Source organism: Suricata suricatta, chromosome 2 (genome assembly GCF_006229205.1).
Source record: "Suricata suricatta isolate VVHF042 chromosome 2, meerkat_22Aug2017_6uvM2_HiC, whole genome shotgun sequence".
In the NCBI taxonomy this organism is placed as follows: domain Eukaryota; kingdom Metazoa; phylum Chordata; class Mammalia; order Carnivora; family Herpestidae; genus Suricata; species Suricata suricatta.
In genome coordinates, this window is record NC_043701.1 from 128,231,406 (window position 1) to 128,247,299 (window position 15,894).

The 15,894-nt window shown below is 34.3% G+C and overlaps 1 pseudogene; it reads left to right on the forward strand.

The window, feature by feature from the left end:
* Nucleotides 1-11,875: 11,875 nt before the first annotated feature.
* The window catches only part of LOC115275913, a 6,884-nt pseudogene continuing 2,865 nt past the window's right edge, over nt 11,876-15,894 (forward strand).

Genomic DNA, 15,894 nt, shown 5'->3' on the forward strand with positions numbered 1-15,894 from the left:
TTCTGGGCATTTATCCAACTTAAAGAGAGATTAGCACTCCCATGTTCACTGTAGTACTATTCACAAGAGCCAAGATGTGGCTATTGATGGATGAAAAGATGTCCATGGATGGATGAAAGGATAAAGAAAATGTAGCATATACATAGAGAAAACATTATTTAGTCTAAAAGAAAGGAAATCCTATCATTTGTGACAGTATGTAGGCATCTTGAAAACATTAAGCTAGGGGCTCCTGGTGGCTCAGTTGGTTAAGCGTTTGGCTCAGATCATGGTCTCATGGTTTATGAGCTGGAGCCCTACATGGAGCTCCATGCTGACAGATCAGAGCCTGAAGCCTGCTTCAGATTGTGTCTCCCTCTCTCTCTGCCCCTTCCCCACTCATGCTTTGTCTCAAAAATATACAGTATTAAAACAAAAACAAAAAACAAAAAAAGAAAACATTATGTTCGGTGAAATAAGCCCTTTATAGAAGGGAAAATAATGTGTAATTCCTCTTGTAAGAGGTATATACCGTAGGCAAATGCATAGACTCAAACAGTGTGATGATAGTTACCAGAGGTAGGGGGATGGAGAGGTGGGAAGTCTCTAAGACAGGTATGTGGTTTCAGTTATAACAAGATAAATAAGCTCTAGAGATCTTCTGCACAATGTTGTACCTAGAGTCAGTAACACTTATTGTCTACTTAAAAATGTGTTAAAAGGGCAAGGGTGCCTGGGTGACTCAGTCAGTTAATGTCTGACTTTGGCTCAGGTTATAATCTCATGGTTTGTGAGTCTGAGCACTGCATCAGGCTCCCTGCTACAGCACAGAGACCACTTGAGGTCTTCTGTCCTGCTCTTGCTGTGCCCCTTCCCCACTCTAAATAAATAAATAAATAAATAAATAAATAAATAAATAAATAAATCTAAAAAAAGATTTATAAAATGTTTTAAGAGAGCAGATCTCATATTAAATGTTCTTACCAAAAGGAAACTTTAAAAATTTTTAAAAAAGAATTGCCAAGTAAATATCTCCATTTTGCAATGAATAGTGTGTAGAATGTTTACTCTCTTAAAATGCCTAAATTTGAAGCTATTTAAACATACTTAAAAAATAAAATGATGCACAAGACAAGATTCAAAATATGCAGCGCAATATCAGCATTGATAATTTAAATATGTATCTGTCATATTGCATCAAATATTTCTTTTAGCTTCATGTTTATCAAAATGTTTTCTATTCATGTCCTCCTTTGAAACATATAGACATTTTATTATTAACCTGAATTTTATATTGAAACATTAACTTATGTACAATTCCTTACTGTTTTGGAGTGCCTAGGTGACTCAGTTGGTGAGTGTCTGACTTGATTTCGGCTCAAGTCATGCTCTCATGGTGGTGAGTTTGAGCCCCACATTGAGCCCTGAGTGGGGCTCCACAGTGGGCATGGGACCTGCCTAAGATTCTCTCTTCTCTCTCTCTCTCTCTCTCTCTCTCTCTCTCTCTCTCTCTTTTTCTCTCTCTCTCTGCCCCTACCTCCCCACCTCTCTTCCTCTTTCAAAATAAATAAACTCAAAAAAATTCTTTACTGTTTTCCAAAGTTGTTATACCAATTTACATTCCCAGCAACAGTTTTCCTCCACATCCTAACCAACACTTGCTGTTTCTTGTCTTTCTGGTTTTAGTAATACTTTCAGGTATAAGGTGATATTTCATTGTAATTTTGATTTCATCTCCATGATGATTAATAATGTTGAACATTATTTCACGTGTCTGTTTGGCCATCTGCACATCTTCTCTGGAAAAGTCTATCAGTCTATCAGGTCTTCTGCTCATTTTTTAATCCTATTATGTGTATGTTGAGTTGTATACATTCTTTATAGATTTTTGATATTAACCCCTTACCAGATACATCATTTGCAAATATCTTCTTCCATTCAGCAGGTTGCCTTTTTCTTTTACTGATAGTTTCCTTTACTGTCCAAAGGGCTTTACTTTGATGTAGTCCTAATATTTTTATTTTTGTTTCCCTTGCCTCAGGAGACATAACTAGAAAAATGTTGCTAGAGCCAATATCAGTGAAATTACTTTGTATTCTTTTCTAGAAAGAATAAGGGTCACAGCATAAGGAATATGGTCAGTAATATTGTCATAATATTGTATGGTGACAGATGGTAGCTACACTTGTGACCATAGCATAATGTATGGAGAAGTTGAATCACTTTGTTGTACCCCAAAACTGATGTAACATTGTGTTTCAATGCTATTCAAATAAGAAATATTCTCTAAATATTATTTTCCTTCCAATCAAATATTTCTCTCTGGATCTTTTCTGCTTTTGAGAGATATGAATATAACCATGTAGGAGAAGATTTCCTCAGGGATAACATTACCTGATTTAGTTGATGGGACAATAAGTAAATTAAAGAAAACCTCAAGATATAAGATAATTTACAAAATTCAATGATATTTCTGTGTATCAGAAACGAAAATTAAAATGAAATACATTTATTTAAGAATAATAACAAATATTTAACATAAGATACTCAGCAACAAATTTAATAATGAATATGCAATATTCCTACACTAAGAAATACAAAATATTAAAGAATTTGAAGATCCAGATAAAATATAAACACATAATAAGTGCAGAGATTAGAAGACTCAAGGAATTTGAGATATGCATTCTCTTTAGTAAGGATATGAAGAAAGTTCCATCAAAATCCCAGTGGTTTTGTAAAGGTGTGGGGGTGCACATGTGTGTTGCTGTACATGCACTTGCGCACATATGAAAAGTCACATGGTGATTAAAAATGCATTTAGAAATGCAAAAGACATAAAATGGTGAAGAGCAAAAATGGAGAACTACGTTACTTCAAAACATAGAGTAATTAAAAATAAGTGATCAAAAGAACAAAATATAAAGAAATAGACCCGCACAGGGGTGCATGGGTGGCTCAGTCAGTTAAACATCCGACTTCACTTCAGGTCATGATCTCACAGTTCATGGGTTTGAGCCCTGCATTAGGCTCTGTGCTGACAGCACATAGCCTGGAGTTTGCTATGAGTTCTGGGTCTCCCTCTCTCTCTCCCCCTCTACTGCTCATGCTCTGTCTCTGTCTCACAAAAATAAATAAACATTAAAAATGTTAAAAAAAAAGATAGACCCACACATATGTAGTCATTTAATCTTCAACAAAGGTACAAATGTAATTAAATGTTTAATGTTTAGTATTTTCAATAAATAATGCTGAACAACTGGATATATATCAATGGAAAGAAACTAACCTTGACACCTGCCTAACACCATACTCAAAAGAAAAAAGGGGGGAAGGGAGGATTGCCTGAGAGTCCCAGTCGGTTAAGCATCCTACTTTGGCTCAGGTCATGATTTCATGGTTTGTGAGTTCAAGCCTGGCTTTGGGCTCTGTGCTGACAGCTCAGAGCCTGGAGCCTCCTTCAGATTCTGTGCCCCTACTTCTCTGCCTCTCCCATGTCTCTGTCTCATAATATTAAAAACATTAAAAAGTTATTTTTAAAAGCCTCAGAATATATTGTAGACCTAAAAAAAAGTATATTATGTTGAAATTTAAATCTATTACTCAAAATTACTATTAAAAAGAAAAACAGAAAGTCACAGCCTGGGAAAATACATTCATAGTTCATATATCAAACAAAAGGATTTTAAACATAATATATAAATAACTCCAATAACTCACATAAAATCAACATGCTCTCATATGAGTGAAAAATACTTGAAAAGACATTTCATAAAAGATTTATGAATATCCAATAAGCTATTTGATGTAAGCTTAACTTAATTTGTAATCAGAGAAGTGGAAATTTCAAACATTTTGATATATCACTAAGAACTCACTGATGGGCTACATTTAGGAAGACTGACAATACCAAGCATTGGTGAGCATGTAAAACAAATAAGACTCTCTTGCATTGCTGCTCAGACTGTAAAATGGTACAAACACTTTGGAAATGAAGTTTGGCAGTTGTGCAAATTTAAAACACTTTATCAAGTGAGCTACCAATTCCACTTATAAGCATTTTCTCAAGAGAAAGAAAATATTCTTTATACAAGTATTTCACAAGAATTTCAATAAATATTTATTTACACAACCATTAGTTGAGAATAGAAATGTTTATCATCTGCAATATTTTGAAAGAATACAAGATACTCTCATTACTGAGGAAGACCAAAAACATTCTAGACAAAATGTGGTTAGGTGGTTGCCTACAGTAAGGAATAGTTGAGAGTTTGTAAAATGAATGCAGTGGAGCTTTCTGGAATGATGGAATGGTTATAATGTCAAGTGGGATGGTGGTTGAGCATTTACATTTGTCAAAATTCATCAGATTGTATATTTAAATACCATGCAATTTGAAAAAAATTGTGTGCAAATGTTAGACATTCATTATATCCATAAAAAGCCAGAGAAAATATAAATTAAATGCTGTATTATATTTATATAAGGAAAATTTTATAATTATGAGTTAAAATTCAGTTACACAAAAGAAAGAATTCATAATTTGGACTTAGTGAAGCTGAAAAATAGCATTGCAGACAGGTGCATTATGAGCAAAGAAAATAATAACTAAAGAAAAATAAATTTGTAATGGTTAGTAACTTTTTGTCTATCTATCCACTTATCCATTCATCACTTTCTATCATCTACTTACTATAGAAATAAATGTTATAGAGATATAATCAGAGTGCTCACAAAATATATAAGCAAAATGGCTCTTGATCAAATAAAAAATGCTCAACTTTACTTAAAAAGAAAAGAATTTCAAAATAGACTATGCAGGGATATAACTTCTCATCTATCATGCTGGCAAAAATCCCAAAATTTGGAAACACATGTATGTTGCTATAGAGAATAGACACTCTACAGTTGCTGTGAGGAATGCAAAACCACGCAGCACCTATGGAAGCGAATTTGGGAGTACCTAATGAAATTACCTGTACATTCAAGCTGTAAAACACTGATCCCGCATACAAGAAATCTCTTCTGTAGATACACCCAGAAAAATTTGGAAAGACTTTTCCAGAAGTTTCTCCATTGTAGTTTTCCTGTGCTAGCATAAGACCACAAGTAGCATAAATGTTCACCAATTAGAAACTATAAATATAGTGCTATCCAAATTCTATGGCGTAGTCTCCAAAATACATTGTAAGAAAACCAAAGACGGGCGCCTGGGTGGCTCAGTCAGTTAGACGTCTGACTTCGGCTCAGGTCATGATCTCATGGTTCATGGGCTTGAGCCCCGCATCTGGCTCTGTGCTGACCGCTCAGAGCCTGGAGCCTGCTTCAGATATTGTGTCTTCCTCTCTCTCTGCCCTACCCCTACTCACTCTCTGTTTCTCTCTCTCCAAAATAAAGATTAAAAATAATTTAAGAATAAACAAAGAAAAAAAGAAATAGAAAAGTAGAAAAAATCTTTATCATGTGTTACTATTGCTTATATTTTAAAATATAAGAGATAATTTTAAAAGTTAAGTATTTGCTTGCACGAGAAAGGAAAAAATAGGGGTGCCTGGGAGGTTCAATCAGTTAAACGTCTGACTTCTGCTCGGGGAATGATCTCACGGTTCATGGGTTCCAACCCTGCAGAGGGCTCTGTGCTGACAGCACATGCTCTGTCTTTCTTTCTCAAAATTAAATAAATATTAAAAAATTTTTTTAAATATTGTGCCCATGTTTATTAAGAAAAAAAAGAGGGAAACATAGGAAGCAGAAGCCAAAGAGAGCTTAAATTTCTATACCTTAATTTGAGAAGTTGACTTTATAACTTAAATATCTGTATGGATAGGTAAAACTATATAGACTATTTATGACCTCAAAGTCAAATACATACATAAAAATTAATATATATCTCAAAAAATTAATAGATTTTTAAAATTAAAGCCAACATGAAATAAATATCCTGTGTATCAAGATGGCAGAGAGCCCCAGAAAAGAATATTTCAAGTAATTTTACAAAGCTCTAATTTGTACTCTTCCTACTATGAACTATTTTAAGAAAAGATAACTGGAAAAAGTTTTTTTCTTTCTTAAACATTTGCTTGGCTATTTGAAACCCTTCATACTTCCAAATAAATGCTTTAATTGTTGCACATGCACATGCATGCACACACACAGAGGAATATACATAGCTGTTGGGATTTTTATGCATTTCATATAACTTTATCTTTCACTCTATTAATATCTTTTTACATAAATAAACAATTTAATGTTTTTATTTATTTTTAAGACACAGAGACAGAGTATGAGATGGGGAAGAGCAGAGAGAGAGAGAGGGAGACACAGAATCCGAAGCAGGCTCCAGACTCTGAGCTGTCAGCACAGAGCCTGATGCGGTGTCTTGAACCCACGAAACCATGAGATCATGACCTGAGCCGAAGTCAGATGCTTAACTGACTGAGCCACCCAGGCGCCCCCATAAATAAATTTTAAATGTTTAAATTATTATAAGTCAAACACTGTTTCACTAATTATCATACATTTTATAATTCAATGCAATATTACCATCATTAGAAAAAATAGATGCAAACTAAATCAAACATATTAAGTACAAAACCCTATGCTCCTAAATTTAATCTGGAGATAGAAGTATAAATTTGGGTATATTTTCTCCAAAACAAACACACAAATAGTAGCAAAGAATACCCATAAACCAGACTATGGTATCTGAATACTACTTCCCAATAAAAAATACAAAGATGTATGAAAAGTGGCTGGTTCTAAGAATGGGGAAAATAGACAAGATAAGCCTGCAACATGGTGAGTCAGAAAGCAAAATAAGCTATCAAAATCTATTGAGGGCCCAGGAGCAAAGGTAAATAGACTACTACTGGCCAAAAATAGGACTACTTGGGAAACAATGAAAGTAATAGTCTTAGAGTGAATCATATCAAATACATTTAAATCTAAGTATTTATAATAGTTTGCAGACAAAATAAAACAAAACACAAAAACCTCTCATTTGCTACTTTCCTGAAAAATAGTCCTTATGGAAAGAAAAGTCAAATTTTTACCCTATCTGTGTTGTATGAACTCAGGCCTCAGGGTATTCCAATACTTACTTTTTTACAAAAAAATAATAAATTAAAAAATTATACTTATATGAATTATTTATTATTTATATAACTTTGTATTATTTATAAATAAATCTATATTTTGATATGTATTATTAGTTAATCTGGCACAATTTTGCAAACCTGAGCAAAATAATGTAATGACAACACAGTTTCTTAATGACAACAACAAACAAGTATACACAGAAAACAAAACGTTAGGGAGTGAAAATATTAAAGATACTTACATGAGAAATTCTTGTTCAGATCCTGATTTAGACAATCCATTTCTGAGACTTCCAGGTAAACTTGAATTGTCACTGACTGTTAGTAATGATTGTTTAGTTCATTTTCCAAGATATGGTTATGGTATCATCTTTATGTTGTTGTTAAAGTCTAATCTTTTAGTGATACTACTGAACTATTGACAATTGGAATGGAAGCCTAGGGTCTACTTAAACATAATTCCTCGCCAAGGAGGAGAAGGTATGAGATGGCCATGGGGTAATAATCGTTGAAACTGGATGATGTGTTCACTGAGGTCTGGGTATGAATCATGGCTCTAACACTTACTAGCTACGTGATTGATTTTTCAGAGTTTACTTAATCCCTGAGCCTTTGTGTGCCATCTGTGTAACAAAGATATAATAAATGAAATGTTCTATGTATTTTAGCAAGATTAACTAGCTTAACTTCACCTCTGGTTTCAGAAAAATCTGAGAACATATGTGTCTTAGTCAGTTTGGGTTGCTGTGATCAAAATACCGTAGACTGGCTGGCTTGAATAATACAGAATTTTTTCTCACACTTCCGGAGGCTGGGAAGTTCTACATCCAGGTGCCAGTAGATTTGATTCTTGGTGAAGGCCCTCTTTCCAGATTGTGGATGCTGGTGGTCACCTTCACCTGCATCTCCACATGGTGGAGAAAAGAAATTCTGGTATTTTCTTCTCTTTTGCTAAGGGCTCCACCCTAGTGATCTCATTTAAACTTAATTATTTTCCAAAGGCTCCATATCCTATATCATCACTTTGTAGATTAGGGCTTCAATATATGAATTTCAGAGGGACACAACAATGCAGTGCATGAAAGTATGAAAAATAGAATCGTCTACATCCAATAGCAATTTCCTTGCAATGGAGGTTTGCATGCTAAACAGAACATGTCTTTTGGGTAGAAAGAATCAGATGTACCAATAAGGCGAATTAGGGTGGTTGGTTGTTGAAGAAGATGGAATTTTTGATTCAAAGAATAGTAGCAGTATATTGAGAAGTCTAAACCACCTCCATTCACCTGGAAAATGTTTAAGCAATAACATGATCACAGAAAGAGCTATTTAACTGGAAGTACTCTCTGTCCTTGGAGCACAAAACATACTCTTTGAGATCTCTGTAAAACTGTAGCACTGAATGAGCATGAGAGGAAATTCTGTCCACTTTGAAACAACGTTGCTGGTAGTCAGATATATTGAGATTATTGATGCAATTATAAAGTGTGATGGTAGAAAGGGGCTGCTAAATGAATCTCATGGTTTTATCATTTATTTCACTAAAAATTCTATTTTTATACCTATTGTATACAATTATATTTGTAGTCATAGTGGTGATTTTGGTAGAATACAAATATGGAGATAAAACCTGGCTTCACCCTGCAGAAGCTGACTATGTTATTTGTTATTTTAAAATATTATATCAGACTTGAAATTATTTCTTTTAATCTCAAAAATAGATAAGGATACTATTATATGGAAGGTGCTAGCCAAGCAGTCAAGAAAGAGAAAAGAATATAATATATACACATTTTAGAAAGTTGAGATAAAATTAACTTTAGTTTTCCATATGTTTGTATGCCTAAAATTCTAAAAATAATTATATGTAAAAATAGTATAAAAAGTAAGATAACTTTGTGAAGTGGCTAGGTATAAAATTAATATACTGAAAACATGATTATAAATAATAATCAGGAGTTATGATGGGTGGAAAACAAGATAATTTAAAGTATTTAGGAATAAACTTAAAAGCAGAAAACCTATATAAAGTAGAATGTAAAACTAATTAAGGACAATCAAAAAATTATCATAGAAATGGCTGAGCTTGGAGAGGCTCTTATGTTATTCCAGTTCACCAGAGAAACAATAGAATATGTGACTAAACAGAGATTTGTTAAAAGGAATTGGATCATGTGATTATACAAGTCAATGAGTACAAAATATGCTGTGTGAGCTGGCACACTGAAGGTCTGGGAGAACTGATGATGAAGTGTATGAAGTCAATCAGCTGTTTTCTAGAGATTTGGGAGGCTGGCCTTTTTGTTACATGCAAGACTTCAACTGATTGGATGAGGCCCATCCACACTATGGAGTACAATCTGCTTTACCTAAATTTCACCAATTTAAACATTGTCATCCAAAAAACACCTACCAAGTTGACAAATAAAATTAATCATAACTATTTAGAAAGAGAGAGAGAGAGAGAGAGGGAGAGGGAGAGAAGAGAGAGAGAGCAACTAGGGGAGGGGCAGAGGGAAAAGGAGACAGAGAATCTCAAGCAGGCTCCACACCCAGCACAGAGCCCAACACCAGCCTCAATCCCAGGACCATGAGATCATTCCTGACCTGAGTGGAAATCATTGTCAGATGCTTAACTGACTGAGTCACCCAGGTTCTCCTCTCTCATTTTTTGAGTAGTTTTCTTTTTTTTTTTTTAGTGTTTATGAGATAATTTGACATATAATATTGTGTTGAATTGATGCACTTAAATATTGTGAAATGCTTACAACTGTAGCACTAGCTAACAGCCTGCATCACTCACTTAATGACCATTTTTTCCTATGATGAAATATTTAAGATTTACTCTTGTAGCAACTTTCGAATATACAATACAGTATTGTTAACTATAGTCACCTGACTTTATATTAGAGCCCTGAAATTATGTAACAAACATTTTACCCTTTGACCAGCATCTTCCCCTTTCCCCCACCCCGTTTGTAGGAGTTTGATTTTAATTTTTTTTATACTTAAAACAACTCTATTTACCAACATGATTTAATAACAACTTTCATTACATCTTATTTCACAACTATTATAGTTCTTTCAAAAGATGGGATCAAGAGGGGCACCTGGGTGGCTTTGTTGGCTAAGTGTCCGACTTTGGCTCAGATCATGATCTCATGGCTTGTGGGTTCGAGCCCCACATTGAGCTCTGTGCTGACAGCTCAGAGCCTCGAGTGTGCTTCAGATTCCAAGTCTCCCTCTCTCTCTGTCCTCCCCTGCTTGCTGTCTGTGTCTCTCCCTTTCTCAAAAATAAATAAAAATTGAAAAAATATTTTAAGATGGGAACATGGATGTCCATTGTAATATAATCTTTTGAAAAATAAGATGAAAGTAGAAGTCATTGGAAGAGCCTTCTAGGAAAGTTTATGAGAGAAGAGATTCTCACTGTCATGCTCTTTCACTTATTCCTACCTAAAATAAAGATGGCGATGGTAAAGGAGCTACTATGTAACCATAAAGTGACAAGATGGAGGATATAAATCACCATCCCTAGATGACTGAGTGGAAGTTTTGACAGTACTGTGTCACTGAGCACATTCTCAAAGTGCCATGTAAGCCTCAGATTACATATTTTTCAGTTCTTGTTACATGAGAAAAATTAAAATCAATTTAGATAAGATCATGATTTAGACCTTCTCTTACATTCAGACAAGTTTTTTATAATATAGAAAGGTGCATTGTCTTGTTTTAGTTATCTTATTTAGAAAGGTTAATTGTTCTCAAATGCCCCTTCTACATCCTCCCCAAGATTGTCCCTTTAGGATGTTCTCATGCACTCCATGTCATGGACCCATGGTCACCTGGAAAATAAGAGGAAGACTTCCGAGTTTAGCCCCTGCATGTTCAAGGCAAACCTAGACTTATTTCACCAGTATCCCTTTGAGAAAAAAGATTTGTAAAATCACATAAATTTTACAGCTTATAAAAGGAATACTCCTCTATCCCTTTTTTAGAGTCTGGAATGATGACTATTGTTCTCATCTGTTCTCCTGTTAAATTTTTCTCCTGGCTATAATTCAGCTAAATGAACATAACATAGCTATTTTTGGTTAGAATCACTTTTATGTGATTTCTCCCCTTCTTTTACAATGAACACATGTCCAAAGACACTAATTTTTAGGAAGTTTCACAGATTTTTCTCTCAGCTTTAGAATAGATGGGAGCCATTCAGAGATTGAGAGAAACTAAAGTTTTGCACATTTCCAAACAAAAGAAATCATAATAAAAAGTAGTTATGAGCAGAAACACTGTTTCTTGCCTGTTAATTATCCATGTTCAAATCCAGTTAAAAATACCTCACCCACTGTATAATTTATTCCTTATTTTTATCCAGAGAATAATTAATGTTCTAAAATGCCATAAAGAAAGGCTGCTGTCCTATACTTTTTTGAAGGAATGAAAGCTAAAAATGGGGTGAAAATGATTTGTTTACCTTGGTTCGAGGTGAAATTGCTTTAATTTTTCCAGCTGCATTGCTGCAGTAATTTAAAAGCCTGAGCACATCTCTCTGTATCATTAAAACAAAACTGGAATTAATGCACAGCCCACTCAATCCATTCCATAAAGCAGTCAAGGAAACGCTGATGGTGGTGGAGCTATTGATACCTGGTTAGGTTTTATAAACTAATGGAGTATATATCGTCAACAATAATGCTGATAATGAATTGATGATGTTATGCTTAAACAAAGAAAAGGTTTGCCAAAAACATTTGCTATTTGAGAAATCATGGTTTCCTTCACTTTATGCCTAAAGCATGGATACGGGCGGGGGAATAGTACCCACGAGATGGGATACTATCACCTCAGTAACCTCAAGTGCGAAATGTGTCAGCCGAGTAGAACACTTGGGTTCTACAGAAGCATACTTAGAACATGCCATTGTCGGGTGGGCGTGTGTTAATTTTAAGTTCTCTGTACTACAGACAAAGCTGCATCTCTACAAAACTGTCTCTGTTTTGAATAGTGTAAGGAGCCTCATATTGTTTTGTACCTCTCCTTTAAGATGCAGGTGTGTGTGTGGTGCGTGTGTGCGTGTGTGTGTGTGTGTGTGTGTGTGTGTGTACAACCCAAAAATTTCAATTCCATAGAAATGTATAGACAATCTGGCATGGGTGCATAGAAAACATAAACAAGAATGTTCATGGCAACATTTTTTTGTAATGTCTAAAAAAAAGTGGAAACAACCTAAATGTCTTCAGTATTAGAATGATTAAATTATTCATCATACATTCATCCAATAAATCACATGCACAGTGAAAATAAATCAACAAACCATGTGTGACAACTGTGATGAATCCTAAAAATGTAATATTAAGAAAAGGAAGTAAAATTACACTTGAAACTTTATGATATGTCCACAAATGCATAAAATTCAAAAGTAGACACTCTGCATGCATTGCATCATCTAGGCATATGGATGATTTTAATATATATATATGTATGTATATATATGTGTGTCTATATATATATGTGTGTGTGTATAATGTCAGGCAGAGAAGGACAGATACCATATGTTATCACTCATAGGTCAAACAGGAAAAACCTAATAGGAGACCATGGGAATGGGAAACGGGGGGAAAAGAGTTGGGGAGAGGGAGTAAGGCAAATCATGAGAGACTTTTGAATGCTGAGAACAAACTGAGGGCTGAAGAGGGAGGGGAAGAAGGGGGAGGAAGGTGATGGTCATAGAGAGAGGCACTTGTGAGAAAGAGCACTAGATGCCGTATGGAAACAATTTGATAATAAACTATATAAAAATAATATATACGTCCTGAACATATGGGTAACAGAGTATTCAGGAAAGTAGTCTGCATTATGAATACCTTTCGAAAATATCCATAATAGGGGCGCCTGAGTGGCTCAGTCGGTTAAGCGTCTGACTGCGGCTCAGGTCATGATCGCATAGTTGGGGAGTTCAAGCCGGGTCAGTCTCTGTGTGGACAGCATGGAGCCTGGAGCCAGTTTCAGATTCTGTATCTCCCTCTCTGTGCCCCTTCCCTGTTCGTGCTCTGTCTCTCTCTTTCTCAAATATAAATAAACATTAAAAAATAATATTAAAAATATCCATAATATTGGTTATATAATATTTTATCATCTCCTTCCATACTTTATTTAAATAACTTATTTCCCAATCCTCAATATAATATTGTTTGAGATATATCCTTAAATATATCCTCTATTTTTACAGAGTAATTTGTAGAAATGTAATCACAGTAAAAAGTAGAAACATAATTTTAAAATCCTAATTGCTCCCTTAAAAAATCTGTATTAACTGACATTCTCACTAGCTGTTTATGAGAGAACAAGCATTTTGAAAATTTGAGGAGTGCCTGGAGGGTTCAATAGGTTGAGCTTCCAAAGTAGGCTCAGGTCATGACGTCACTGTTTCTGAGTTCAGCCCTGCCTAGGGCTCACTGCGGTCAGCACAGAGCCAGCTTCAGATCCTCAGTACCCCACCGCCCCTCCCCCATGTGCTCGCGCGCTCTCTCTCTCTCTTTCCCTCTCTTTCTCAAAAATAAATATTAAAAAAGAGAACATTTAACACATAATTTTATGTAATATTTTTTCATTTAATAAACAATGATCAGAATTTTTATATTCTTACTGATAAATGATCTTCCTTTCTTTTGATGATCTCAGACTTCTTTTATGTAGATGTATTGGCATTTGCATTTGTATTTGGTTAGATAATTTTTCTAGAAAAAGATACTAAATCTTTGTGTTATAGTTGTCTAAAATTTTGCTATTATACATATATAATTTTATTTTATTTTAGACCTTGTGCTTTTATGTTCTTTAAAAATCTATGTGGATTTAAAATAATTTTGGTATGTTTAGGAAATTCTTTCTTCCACAAAATTCCATATATAGACACACCTTTTTCTTTTCTTTATATGTTTTAAACTATAAGTTCAGATAAGATGTAAATGACATTTTTTATATTATTTTTTAATTTTTCAGCAATGTTTTGTGTATTTTAAAATTTTATTTTAGAGAGAGAGAGAGAGCATGAGTGGGGGAGAAGAGGAGAGAGATAAGAGAGAGAAAGATAGATTAAAAAAAATTAAAGAGTCTCCATCTGGGTTCAGTCCCATGACCATGGAATCATGACCTGAGTCAAAATTAGGGGCTGGATGGTCAACTGACTGAGCCATTCAGACAGCTCAAATTTTCAGCAATGTTTGACTACTATTCTAGTTAATTTAGGTGTTTTAAAACATACGCATATATATTATATATACATTGGTCAATTTCTGGACTACCCTTCTTTTATACTGTTTTCTCTATCAACTCCTCAATAATCTCTAAATCATCAATTCATTTAATAATTTTTGTATCAGTGCTATATTGTTTTTAACATATTGGTAGAGCAAATCATAATTTTCTGGTAGAAGATTCTATATCTCTAGATTCTTCACCACTATAAATTTAGTAGCATCATCAACGGTGCCCTCCACCATTAATTCCCCACCTAGCATCCAGGGTGATCTTTGAATAAGTCTATCACATTTCTCAGTATAAATATTCTAGCAGCTTTTACGTGATTTTAAAATTTAAACTATGCATAAATTACACATCTTCATGGGATCTGACATTCTGGCCCCATTTTTGGACCTAATTCTCCCTTCTCTCATTTTGTTATAGTTACTCTGGTGTTCTTTGTATTCTAGTGACAAATTAAGTATATGTTTTTCCATTCAAAATACAAATGAAATTTCATATTTTTCAGTGTTTCCATGCTTATGGCAAGAGCAATTTGGAGTAGAATAAACCAGCTAGTTCTTTCAGTACATTTTAATCAGAAAAGACTTTACAAAATTTATAGATCTTAAACTGATGTTGGCATTAATTTAAAATAATACTACTCTTTTCCAGTTTTCACTGCAATAAATGTGAAAAAAATTGCAAACAAATAGATAAAAACTAAGCCCTTTGGGTTAAAAAGCTGATCAAAAAAATGCTATGGAAATTGAGAGTGTATGTCCATGTGATAGTCAGGGACAGGAGAAGCTCGGAGATGTGGCTCAGCCCAAGAGTTTTGGAGATATTAGCCATATCACACTCCCCCATCCTCGATTTTGTTATGGCAAAACCTGTAATGAAAACACTTCTAATAGTCATATTCTGTCTGTGAATGGCATTTTGTGGATTAAGCAGAAGTCACTAGGTAGGCCAAAAACGTAGAATTTTGTTTTTCTTATTAATCTTCAAAACAACTTAAAAATACAGGAAGAGGAAATTATTTTCAGGCTTTGTTTATGGATGAAAAGTGTAACAAACAAATTTTCTATGAATCAAGTATCTTTATTGGGCATAAATTTTCCTAAGCAAAACCTCAGCATTTTTTTCTTTATTGTTATTATTTTTAAATTTTTAAAATTTACATCCAAATTACTTAGCATATAGTGCAACAATGATTTCAGGAGTAGATTCCGTAATGGATTTATCCATTTAGCCCATCCCCCCCCCACAACTCCTCCAGCACCCCTCTGTTTGTTCTCCATATTTAAGAGAATGTTTTGTCCCCCTCCTTCTTTTAATAACATCTTTGCTTCCCTTTCTTTGTGTTCATCCATTCTGTGTCTTAATGTCCTCATATGAGTGAAGTCATGTGATATTTGTCTTTCTTTCACTAATTTCACTTAGCATAATATCCTCTAGATCCATCCACGTAGTTACGTAGTTGTAAATTGCAAGAATTCATTCATTTTGATTGCCGAGTAATAATCCATTATCATTATCATTGCGTGTGTGTGTGTGTGTGTGTATATAT